Source organism: Oncorhynchus gorbuscha, linkage group LG10 (genome assembly GCF_021184085.1).
Source record: "Oncorhynchus gorbuscha isolate QuinsamMale2020 ecotype Even-year linkage group LG10, OgorEven_v1.0, whole genome shotgun sequence".
NCBI classification, from domain to species: Eukaryota; Metazoa; Chordata; class Actinopteri; order Salmoniformes; family Salmonidae; genus Oncorhynchus; species Oncorhynchus gorbuscha.
Window position 1 is genome coordinate 83,212,619 of NC_060182.1, and position 11,975 is coordinate 83,224,593.

Sequence of the window (11,975 nt, forward strand, 5' to 3'; positions counted from 1 at the left end):
CCTCCTGCATCTCCCTCTCCTGCTCTCGTCTCCATTTGATTGGATTCCTCCTCCTTTATCCTCTGATTGTGAATCTGCGTACATTAAAGCCAGCAGATTGGATCAGAATCTGACCACTGAAGGCGATTTCCTTTTTAAATAGAGAGGAGGTTAGTGTAAAATTGAGATTTTAAGAGAGAGAGGGAGAGAAAGAGAGAGAGAGACAGAGAGAGAGAGGGAGCGAGAGAGAGAGGGGAGAGGGGGGAGAGCGAGAGAGAGAGAGTGGGAGAGAGAGGGAGAGAAAGAGAGAGAGAGAGAGAGAGAGAGAGAGAGAGAAAGAGAGAGAGAGAGAGAGAGAGAGAGAGAGAGAGAGAGAGAGAGAGAGAGAGAGAGAGAGAGAGAGAGAGAGAGAGAGAGAGAGAGAGAGAGAGAGAGAGGAAGAGGGAGAGAGAGAGGCTATGGCCAATTTCTGGCATTTAGGCTATTTATTCTCTTGAAATTTTATTTGTATATTTGACAAATAATTGTATAACCACTCTGTGTCCATTTTAAACTACCATTTATATTATTATCTCAGGTTATCAAAATGTAATAACCATATTTTATAAATGAAATAACTGTTAGCTAATCATATTATGTGTGTTTTTGTATCCCACTGTATCTGAATGTGTCACGTTCTGACCTTAGTTCTGTTGTTATGTCTTTGTTTTAGTATGGTCAGGGCGTGAGTTGGGTGGGTTGTCTATGTTACTTTTTTCTATGTTTTGGGATTTCTGTGTTTGGCCTGGTATGGTTCTCAATCAGAGGCAGCTGTTTATCGTTGTCCCTGATTGAGAAACATATTTAGGGAGCCTGGTTTCACTTTTGAGCTGTGGGTGATTATTTTCCCTGTTAGTGTTTGTTACCACACGGGAACGTTTCATTTGTTTCACTTTGTTATCTTGTATTTTTGTAGTGTTCAGTTTGTCTGATTAAAATGGACACTGACCACGTTGCAAATTGGTCAGACCTCTCTTACTCTTCATCAGAGGAAGATGACGAACGTTCCAGGATGACTCCTGCTGCTTACTACTACAGAGACACAGAACGCCATCGCCATGGCAACTCTATGGTGACTGTACTTCCTATACCCCCCCCCCTTCTTACTATGCCACCATTATCCTCCAGGATCTGTTTCTGAGTCTTTCCCTAAACCCTTCTTCACTCTCTTTGCCCCCCTTCTCCAACTCCTTTCTTTATCTCTCTCACTTTCTGCCAACATCCCCTGTCCATTACCTCCACCCTCTGGCTTACTCCCCCTATTCACCAACCCTCCACCCTCTGGCTTACTCCCCCTGTTCACCAACCCTCCCCTCTGGCTTACTCCCCCTGTTCACCAACCCTCCCCCTCTGGCTTACTTCCCCTGTTCACCAACCCTCCCCCTCTGGCTTACTCCCCCTGTTCACCAACCCTCCCCCTCTGGCTTACTCCCCCTATTCACCAACCCTCCACCCTCTGGCTTACTCCCCCTATTCACCTACCCTCCCCCTTTGGCTTACTCCCCCTATTTACCAACCCTCCCCCTCTGGCTTACTCCCCCTATTCACCAACCCTCCCCCTCTGGCTTACTCCCCCTGTTCACCAACCCCCCCCTCTGGCTTACTCCCCCTGTTCATCAACCCTCCCCCTCTGGCTTACTCCCCCTATTCACCTACCCTCCCCTCTCGCTTACTCCCCCTGTTCACCAACCCTCCCCCCCTCTGGCTTACTCCCCCTGTTCACCAACCCTCCACCCTCTGGCTTACTCCCCCTGTTCACAAACCCTCCACCCTCTGGCTTACTCCCCCTATTCACCAACCCTCCACCCTCTGGCTTACTCCCCCTGTTCACCAACCCTCCACCCTCTGGCTTACTCCCCCTATTCACCAACCCTCCACCCTCTGGCTTACTCCCCCTATTCACCAACCCTCCACCCTCTGGCTTACTCCCCCTGTTCACCAACCCTCCCCTCTGGCTTACTCCCCCTATTCACCAACCCTCCACCCTCTGGCTTACTCCCCCTATTCACCTACCCTCCCCCTTTGGCTTACTCCCCCTATTTACCAACCCTCCCCCTCTGGCTTACTCCCCCTATTCACCAACCCTCCCCCTCTGGCTTACTCCCCCTGTTCACCAACCCCCCTCTGGCTTACTCCCCCTGTTCATCAACCCTCCCCCTCTGGCTTACTCCCCCTATTCACCTACCCTCCCCTCTCGCTTACTCCCCCTGTTCACCAACCCTCCCCCTCTGGCTTACTCCCCCTGTTCACCAACCCTCCACCCTCTGGCTTACTCCCCCTGTTCACAAACCCTCCACCCTCTGGCTTACTCCCCCTATTCACCAACCCTCCACCCTCTGGCTTACTCCCCCTATTCACCAACCCTCCACCCTCTGGCTTACTCCCCTGTTCACCAACCCTCCACCCTCTGGCTTACTCCCCCTATTCACCAACCCTCCACCCTCTGGCTTACTCCCCCTATTCACCAACCCTCCACCCTCTGGCTTACTCCCCCTGTTCACCAACCCTCCACCCTCTGGCTTACTCCCCCTATTCACCAATCCTCCACCCTCTGGTTTACTCCCCCTATTCACCTCCCCTCCCCTCTCGCTTACTCCCCCTGTTCACCAACCCTCCCCCTCTGGCTTACTCCCTCTGTTCACCAACCCTCCACCCTCTGGCTTACTCCCCCTATTCACCTACCCTCCCCCTCTGGCTTAGTCCCCCTGTTCACCAAAGCTCCACCCTCTGGCTTACTCCCCCTATTCACCAACCCTCCACCCTCTGGCTTACTCCCCTATTCACCAAACCTCCCCTCTGGCTTACTCCCCCTATTCACCAACCCTCCACCCTCTGGCTTACTCCCCCTATTCACCAACCCTCCACCCTCTGGCTTACTCCCCCTGTTCACCAACCCTCCCCCACCCGTCTCCCTCCATCCCTCCCTCACTATAGGCTGAGTGGCACCTGTCTCCCTCCATCCCTCTCTCACTATAGGCTGAGTGGCACCTGTCTCCCTCCATCCCTCCCTCACTATAGGCTGAGTGGCACCTGTCTCCCTCCCTCACTATAGGCTGTGCGGTACCCGTCTCCCTCCATCCCCTCACTATAGGCTGTGTGGCACCCATCTCCCTCCATCCCTCCCTCACTATAGGCTGTGCGGTACCCGTCTCCCTCCATCCCCTCACTATAGGCTGTGCGGCACCCGTCTCCCTCCATCCCCTCACTATAGGCTGTGCGGTACCCGTCTCCCTCCATCCCCTCACTATAGGCTGTGCGGTACCCGTCTCCCTCCATCCCCTCACTATAGGCTGTGCGGTACCCGTCAGTGGTAATAAAATAAACTGACTGACGTCCCACTTTGAACCAGAGGAAGAGGTTATTTACATCTATGGGAACTTACAATCTGCCCACGCTAGATCACTCAGCCATGACAGGTCCGACCAGCACACATCAAAAAACCATAGCGAGGGGTTGGGGGATGGGGGTTGGGGAGAGTGAGAGAGGGGTTGGGGGATGGGGGGAGTGAAGAGGGGTTGATGGGGGTTAGGGAGAGTGAGAGAGGGGTTGGGGGATGGGGGGATGGGGAGAGTGAGAGAGGGGTTGGGGAATGGGGGATGGGGAGAGTGAGAGAGGGGTTGGAGGATGGGGGAGTGAGAGAGGGGTTGGGGGATGGGGGTTAGGGAGAGTGAGCAGGGGTTGGGGGATGGGGGTAGTGAGAGAGGGGGTTGGGGGATGGGGTTAGGGAGAGTGAGAGAGGGGTTGGGGGATGAGAGGTGGGGAGAGTGAGAGAGGGGTTGGGGGATGGGGGAGTGAGAGAGGGGTTGGGAGATGGGGGTTAGGGAGAGTGAGAGAGGGGCTGGGGGTTGGGGAGAGTGAGAGAGGGGTTGGGGGATGGGGGTGGGGAGAGTGAGGGGTTGGGGGATGGGAGAGAGAGAGGGGGTTGGGTGATGGGGAGAGTGAAAGAGGGGGTTAGGGATGGGGGTGGGGGGGTGGGGAGAGTGAGAGAAGGGTTGGGTGATGGGGGATGGGGAGAGTGAGAGAGGGGTTGGGGGATGGGAGGATGGGGAGAGTGAGAGGGGGTTGGGGGATGGGGGGATGAGGAGAGTGAGAGAGGGGTTTGGGGGATGGGGAGAGTGAGAGAGGGGTTGGGGGATGGGGGGGATGGGGAGAGTGAGAGAGGGGTTGGGGGATGGGAGGATGGGGAGAGTGAGAGAGGGTTTGGGGGGATAGGAGGATGGGGAGAGTGAGAGAGGGGTTGGGGGATGGGGAGAGTGAGAGGGGGTTTGGGGATGGGGAGAGTGAGAGAGGGGGTTTGGGGGATGGGGAGAGTGAGAGAGGGGTTGGGGGATGGGAGGATGGGGAGAGTGAGAGAGGGGTTGGGGGATGGGGGGATGGGGAGAGTGAGAGAGGGGTTGGGGGATGGGAGGATGGGGAGAGTGAGAGAGGGGTTGGGGGGATGGGAGGATGGGGAGAGTGAGAGAGGGGTTTGGGGATGGGGAGAGTGAGAGAGGGGTTGGGGGGATGGGAGGATGGGGAGAGTGAGAGAGGGGTTTGGGGGATGGGGGATGGGGAGAGTGAGAGAGGGGTTGGGGGGATGGGAGGATGGGGAGAGTGAGAGAGGGGTTTGGGGATGGGGAGAGTGAGAGAGGGGTTTGGGGGATGGGGAGAGTGAGAGAGGGGTTGGGGGATGGGAGGATGGGGAGAGTGAGAGAGGGGTTTGGGGGATGGGGAGAGTGAGAGAGGGGTTGGGGGATGGGAGGATGGGGAGAGTGAGAGAGGGGTTTGGGGGATGGGGGATGGGGAGAGTGAGAGAGGGGTTGGGGGGATGGGAGGATGGGGAGAGTGAGAGAGGGGTTGGGGGGATGGGAGGATGGGGAGAGTGAGAGAGGGGTTTGGGGGATGGGGATGGGGAGAGTGAGAGAGGGGTTGGGGGGATGGGAGGATGGGGAGAGTGAGAGAGGGGTTGGGGGATGGGGAGAGTGAGAGAGGGGTTGGGGGGATGGGAGGATGGGGAGAGTGAGAGGGGGTTGGGGGGATGGGAGGATGGGGAGAGTGAGAGAGGGGTTTGGGGGATGGGGAGAGTGAGAGAGGGGTTGGGGGATGGGGAGAGTGAGAGAGGGGTTTGGGGGATGGGGAGAGTGAGAGAGGGGTTGGGGGATGGGAGGATGGGGAGAGTGAGAGAGGGGTTGGGGGATGGGAGGATGGGGAGAGTGAGAGAGGGGTTTGGGGGATGGGGAGAGTGAGAGAGGGGTTGGGGGGATGGGAGGATGGGGAGAGTGAGAGAGGGGTTTGGGGGATGGGGGATGGGGAGAGTGAGAGAGGGGTTGGGGGATGGGAGGATGGGGAGAGTGAGAGAGGGGTTGGGGGGATGGGAGGATGGGGAGAGTGAGAGAGGGGTTTGGGGGATGGGGGATGGGGAGAGTGAGAGAGGGGTTGGGGGATGGGAGGATGGGGAGAGTGAGAGAGGGGTTGGGGGATGGGAGGATGGGGAGAGTGAGAGAGGGGTTGGGGGATGGGAGGATGGGGAGAGTGAGAGAGGGGTTTGGGGGATGGGGAGAGTGAGAGAGGGGTTGGGGGATGGGGAGAGTGAGAGAGGGGTTTGGGGGATGGGGAGAGTGAGAGAGGGGTTGGGGGATGGGAGGATGGGGAGAGTGAGAGAGGGGTTGGGGGGATGGGAGGATGGGGAGAGTGAGAGAGGGGTTTGGGGGATGGGGAGAGTGAGAGAGGGGTTGGGGGATGGGAGGATGGGGAGAGTGAGAGAGGGGTTTGGGGGATGGGGGATGGGGAGAGTGAGAGAGGGGTTGGGGGGATGGGAGGATGGGGAGAGTGAGAGAGGGGTTGGGGGATGGGAGGATGGGGAGAGTGAGAGAGGGGTTGGGGGATGGGAGGATGGGGAGAGTGAGAGAGGGGTTGGGGGGATGGGAGGATGGGGAGAGTGAGAGAGGGGTTGGGGGGATGGGAGGATGGGGAGAGTGAGAGAGGGGTTGGGGGGATGGGAGGATGGGGAGAGTGAGAGAGGGGTTGGGGGGATGGGAGGATGGGGAGAGTGAGAGAGGGGTTGGGGGGATGGGGAGAGTGAGAGAGGGGTTGGGGGATGGGAGGATGGGGAGAGTGAGAGAGGGGTTGGGGGGATGGGAGGATGGGGAGAGTGAGAGAGGGGTTGGGGGGATGGGAGGATAAATCACATCAAATCCTCCCTGTTCTCTCTGTGTTATGGCCAGTACTGTGCTCTTCTCTGCTGTGTTCAGGGAGGATGTTGTTGTTGGTTGTGTTGTGATCAGTAGCTACAAACTGGGGTCCTGTAGTCCTCAGGAACATGACATTGTAATCTGTTCCATGTTTTATTTATGGACCTTTACTGAGGCAGATAACGGCTGTTTTAACAAACAAAGATGATTGCTTCAGGGGCCAACTGCTCCTCCTGAGGTAATTAAGACAAAGTAGCTCCCAGGGCCAGGAGAGAGGGAGTGAGGGAGGGAGGGACAGGGAGGGCAGGAGGGAGGGGGAGGGAGGGCAGGAGCAGGGAGGTGGGAGGGAAGGATTTATGCAACCAATTGCATAGGCCTGTATGTTCCGATTAGGGTTAAGGTGAACCCGGGATGTGGACATGACACGAGGGTTAGGGTTTAGGGCAGTAAAATCCACCAATCAGAGGCGGTCTGATAAAATGCAGTAAGTGCAGCACCAATACTGGCAGTCACACACAGTAGCACACCTATTTAACAGTGGCTCAATCCTAGCCCTGCCATGTTTATTTGTAAACTGAACAGACAATATGAGAGGCTGGGCTGTACAAAGGACTGAGCCTGCCAGCTGGCCAAATCAAGCTACTTCCCCTCCATTCTCCCTCTCCGCTACTCATCCCCCCTCTGTAATGCCTGCCAACCCCCCCAACACACACACACACACACACACACACAGGGTTGTCGGGAGTTCTACTGCCCATAGCATAACTTGATCTGCCCTTTCCTACACCTCCCTCTGGCCATCCCTATGTCCTCACTACAAACACACACACACACACACACACACACACACACACACACACACACACACACACACACACACACACACACACACACACACACACACACACACACACACACACACACACACACACACACACACACACACACACACACACACAACACAGGGTTGTCGGGAGTTCTACTGCCCATAGCATAACATCTGCCCTTTCCTACACCTCCCTCTGGCCATCCCTATGTCCTCACTACAAACACACACACACACACACACACACACACACACACACACACACACACACACACACACACACACACACACACACACACACACACACACACACACACACACACACACACACACACACACACACACACACACACACACACACACACACACACACACACACACACAGACCTGGGCCTTTCCAGTGATGAGAGATGATCCCTAGAAGTGCCAACGGGGAGCCTATTTCATTTGAAGACCGAGCATTATGGTTGTGTGTTTGTGCACATGAGTATTTATCTGTGTTTGTGTACACATGTATTTTTGTGTGTGAGAAAGAGAGCGGGAGAGAGGGAGAAGAGGGGAAGGGGGTTTCACCAGCCAGCCAGCCTCCCTCCCTCTCTCCAGCCCCCTGGTGAGAAAACAAATTGGTCTCTGTTCCTGTTCACATCAATTGATGTTCCATTAGAACCAGGTGGCCTTGATAGGCACCAACCTGTCTTGCAGAAAATACATACAGAATGTCCATCTCCGTTCATTCTCCCTCTATCTGTCTCTTTGCGCCCAGAAAGTATGATGTTCTTGGACGGTTCTCCTTTCCTTCCAAAAAGGGTCTTATCTCTCTCTCCCTATTGCTCTCTTTCTCAGGCCCTTTGTATTATACACACGTAAGCATGTGGACACACACACACACACACACACACACACACACACACACACACACACACACACACACACACACACACACACACACACACACACACACACACACACACACACACACACACACACACACACACACACACACACACACACACACACACACACACACACACACACACACACACTACGTACAGTATACATTATACACCCAGGTTGAGTCCCGTATTCAGCCTATTCCCTATCTAGTGCACTACTTTTGACGAGAGCCCTTTAGGTCCGGATCAAAAGTATAGTGCACTACATAGGGAATAGGCTGCCACTTGAGATGCACCCCTCTGGCTATGAGAAAGAGTGATCTATGGTCCAGAGGTATTTACCAGTCAGTAGATAAGGACACCTGAGATGTGAGTAGAGCAGCATAGCAGTGAATGATACAGCACACAGCTAATCCTCTTCACCTGTCTATCTCTACACACACACACACACACTCTCCCTATACCCCAATGCCAAGTAATCCCCAGCATTAGATCCCCACTGCTCCTCAACTGGCTGAGAGGATGACAAAACAACCAACTGAACATAACACTGTACGTGTCCTCGCCACTCAGATCTGCTCTCCACAGTGTTATCTGTACCCACGTGTGCCTGACTTGCCCATCAGCATGAGGCCGTTAAAAGGCGATGTGTGTGTGTGCGTTTGTGCAGTATGTGTGTGTGTGTGTGTGTGTGTGTGTGTGTGTGTGTGTGTGTGTGTGTGTGTGTGTGTGTGTGTGTGTGTGTGTGTGTGTGTGTGTGTGTGTGTGTGTTTGTCATGGTGTAAAGATGATGAGTGCGTTTTAATTAGTCTCTAATTTACAGCCCAGTGAGTCTGTGTCCAGAAGGTTGATGCTGTGGATTCCACAGGAGCCGATTGGCCGCCAGCTGGCCTGCAGTATGGAAGCTAGCCGAGTGACAAAGGCATTGTATTTTTCCCCAAGGAGAAATTCTAATACTAGTAATTACCTAGCAGACTAAAGGGCAACATTTCCACCAATTTTTTAAGGGAGTGCGCAAATTGAGGTCAGGGATGGGACTGCTTCTAGGTATGCTGCCAGGTTGTCGCTGTGTTACAGTCGGGGGAAAGTGCTTCGGTCTCCGCCACTGAAATGCATGCCTATTCCACCGGCCACAAATGTCAATCCTCCTCAATTAAAATATTGCATTTTTTATTCCTTATTTTTTTCTCCTTTTCAAATCTCACTCAGACATTCATTTCTTTGTCATAGGCTTCAATTACACTGGGAATGGCCGGAGGTGGGGATGGATGACGCTATAACTTGCCCTGATGGGAAACTCTGCCTGTATCCCAAATGGGACTTTATTCCCTATATAGTGCACTTCTTTTGACCAGAGCCGTCATCAAACGTAATGCACTGTATAGGGAATAGGGTGCCGTTTGGGATGCTCTCTGTGTAGAATGTGAGAATGCTGTTCTGCTGGCCAAGGCTTCTTCACGTCTAGGTTATCACCCCCTTACACAAACATGCTAAAAACACAACACTGCTGATCGCTTCCTCAGGTCTGTGCCTCTGTAAATACAACAGAAACCAACACCATGGCTTCGCCTGAAAAGGCACCCTATTCCATATATAGTGCACTACTTTAGATCTCCCTCCCTGAGCCGAGCAGACCCCTTTTTCACCCACTACCCATAGTCCTAGCAGACCCCTTTTTCTCCCACTACCCATAGTCCTAGCAGACCCCTTTTTCTCCCACTACCCATAGTCCTAGCAGACCCCTTTTTCTCCCACTACCCATAGTCCTAGCAGACCCCTTTTTCTCCCACTACCCATAGTCCTAGCAGACCCCTTTTCCTCCCACTACCCATAGTCCTAGCAGACCCCTTTTTCTCCCACTACCCATAGTCCTAGCAGACCCCTTTTTCTCCCACTACCCATAGTCCTAGCAGATCCCTTTTTCTCCCACTACCCATAGTCCTAGCAGACCCCTTTTTCTCCCACTACCCATAGTCCTAGCAGACCCCTTTTTCTCCCATATACCCATGCATAGTCCCAATATGAACAAGAAAAACAACCGGTTATTAAAATAATTAAAAACCCTAAACTAAAAGTCATAATCAAATGTTTTGCTCCTGAGACCAGCGACTGCATGGGGTTAGACCAAAACTAAAGGGCTGGGTAAAACCAGGCCCCTGGTGAACAGGGTGCTCTCTAGGCTCTGTGGTTTGGGGCCTGCCACACACCACCTCCTCACAGCTTCACACGGCTCTCTGCCGTTTCATCTGGCTGCTGTGAAAAGCCCTGCTGTAGGCCCCAGAGAAAACCTTTATCCGGTTATTAAATAACAGCTAAGTGACCACTGGCTCTGACCAGAGAGACTTCAGAGGGACACTGGGTCAATGACCAGAGAGACTTCAGAGGGACACTGGCTCTGACCAGAGAGACTTCAGAGGGACACAGGGTCAATGACCAGAGAGACTTCAGAGGGACACTGGCTCTGACCAGAGAGACTTCAGAGGGACACAGGGTCAATGACCAGAGAGACTTCAGAGGGACACTGGCTCTGACCAGAGAGACTTCAGAGGGACACAGGGTCAATGACCAGAGAGACTTCAGAGGGACACAGGGTCAATGACCAGAGAGACTTCAGAGGGACACAGGGTCAATGACCAGAGAGACTTCAGAGGGACACAGGGTCAATGAACAGAGAGGCCTCAGAGGGACACTGGGTCAATGACCAGAGAGACTTCAGAGGGACACAGGGTCAATGACCAGAGAGGCCTCAGAGGGACACAGGGTCAATGAACAGAGAGGCCTCAGAGGGACACTGGGTCAATGACCAGAGAGACTTCAGAGGGACACAGGGTCAATGACCAGAGAGACTTCAGAGGGACAATGTCAATGACCAGAGAGACTTCAGAGGGACAATGTCAATGACCAGAGAGGCCTCAGAAGGACACAGGGTCAATGACCAGAGAGGCCTCAGAGGGACACAGGGTCAATGACCAGAGAGACTTCAGAGGGACACAGGGTCAATGACCAGAGAGACTTCAGAGGGACACGGGGTCAATGACCAGAGAGACTTCAGAGGGACAATGTCAATGAACAGAGAGGCCTCAGAGGGACACAGGGTCAATGAACAGAGAGCCCTCAGAGGGACAATGTCAATGAACAGAGAGGCCTCAGAGGGACACAGGGTCAATGAACAGAGAGGCCTCAGAGGGACACAGGATCAGTGACTTCAGAGAGGACACAGGGTCAATGAACAGAGAGGCCTCAGAGGGACAATGTCAGAGAGGCCTCAGAGGGACACAGGGTCAATGACCAGAGAGGCCTCAGAGGGACAATGTCAATGACCAGAGAGACTTCAGAGGGACACATGGTCAATGACCAGAGAGACTTCAGAGGGACACTGGCTCTGACCAGAGAGACTTCAGAGGGACACTGGCTCTGACCAGAGAGACTTCAGAGGGACACTGGCTCTGACCAGAGAGACTTCAGAGGGACACAGGGTCAATGACCAGAGAGACTTCAGAGGGACACATGGTCAATGAACAGAGAGACTTCAGAGGGACAATGTCAATGACCAGAGAGACTTCAGAGGGACAATGTCAATGACCAGAGAGGCCTCAGAAGGACACAGGGTCAATGACCAGAGAGGCCTCAGAGGGACACAGGGTCAATGACCAGAGAGACTTCAGAGGGACACGGGGTCAATGACCAGAGAGACTTCAGAGGGACAATGTCAATGACCAGAGAGACTTCAGAGGGACAATGTCAATGAACAGAGAGGCCTCAGAGGGACACAGGGTCAATGAACAGAGAGCCCTCAGAGGGACAATGTCAATCAACAGAGAGGCCTCAGAGGGACACAGGGTCAATGAACAGAGAGGCCTCAGAGGGACACAGGGTCAATGACCAGAGAGGCCTCAGAGGGACACAGGGTCAATGACCAGAGAGGCCTCAGAGGGACACAGGGTCAATGAACAGAGAGGCCTCAGAGGGACAATGTCAATGAACAGAGAGGCCTCAGAGGGACACAGTGTCAATGAACAGAGAGGCCTCAGAGGGACACAGGGTCAATGACCAGAGAGGCCTCAGAGG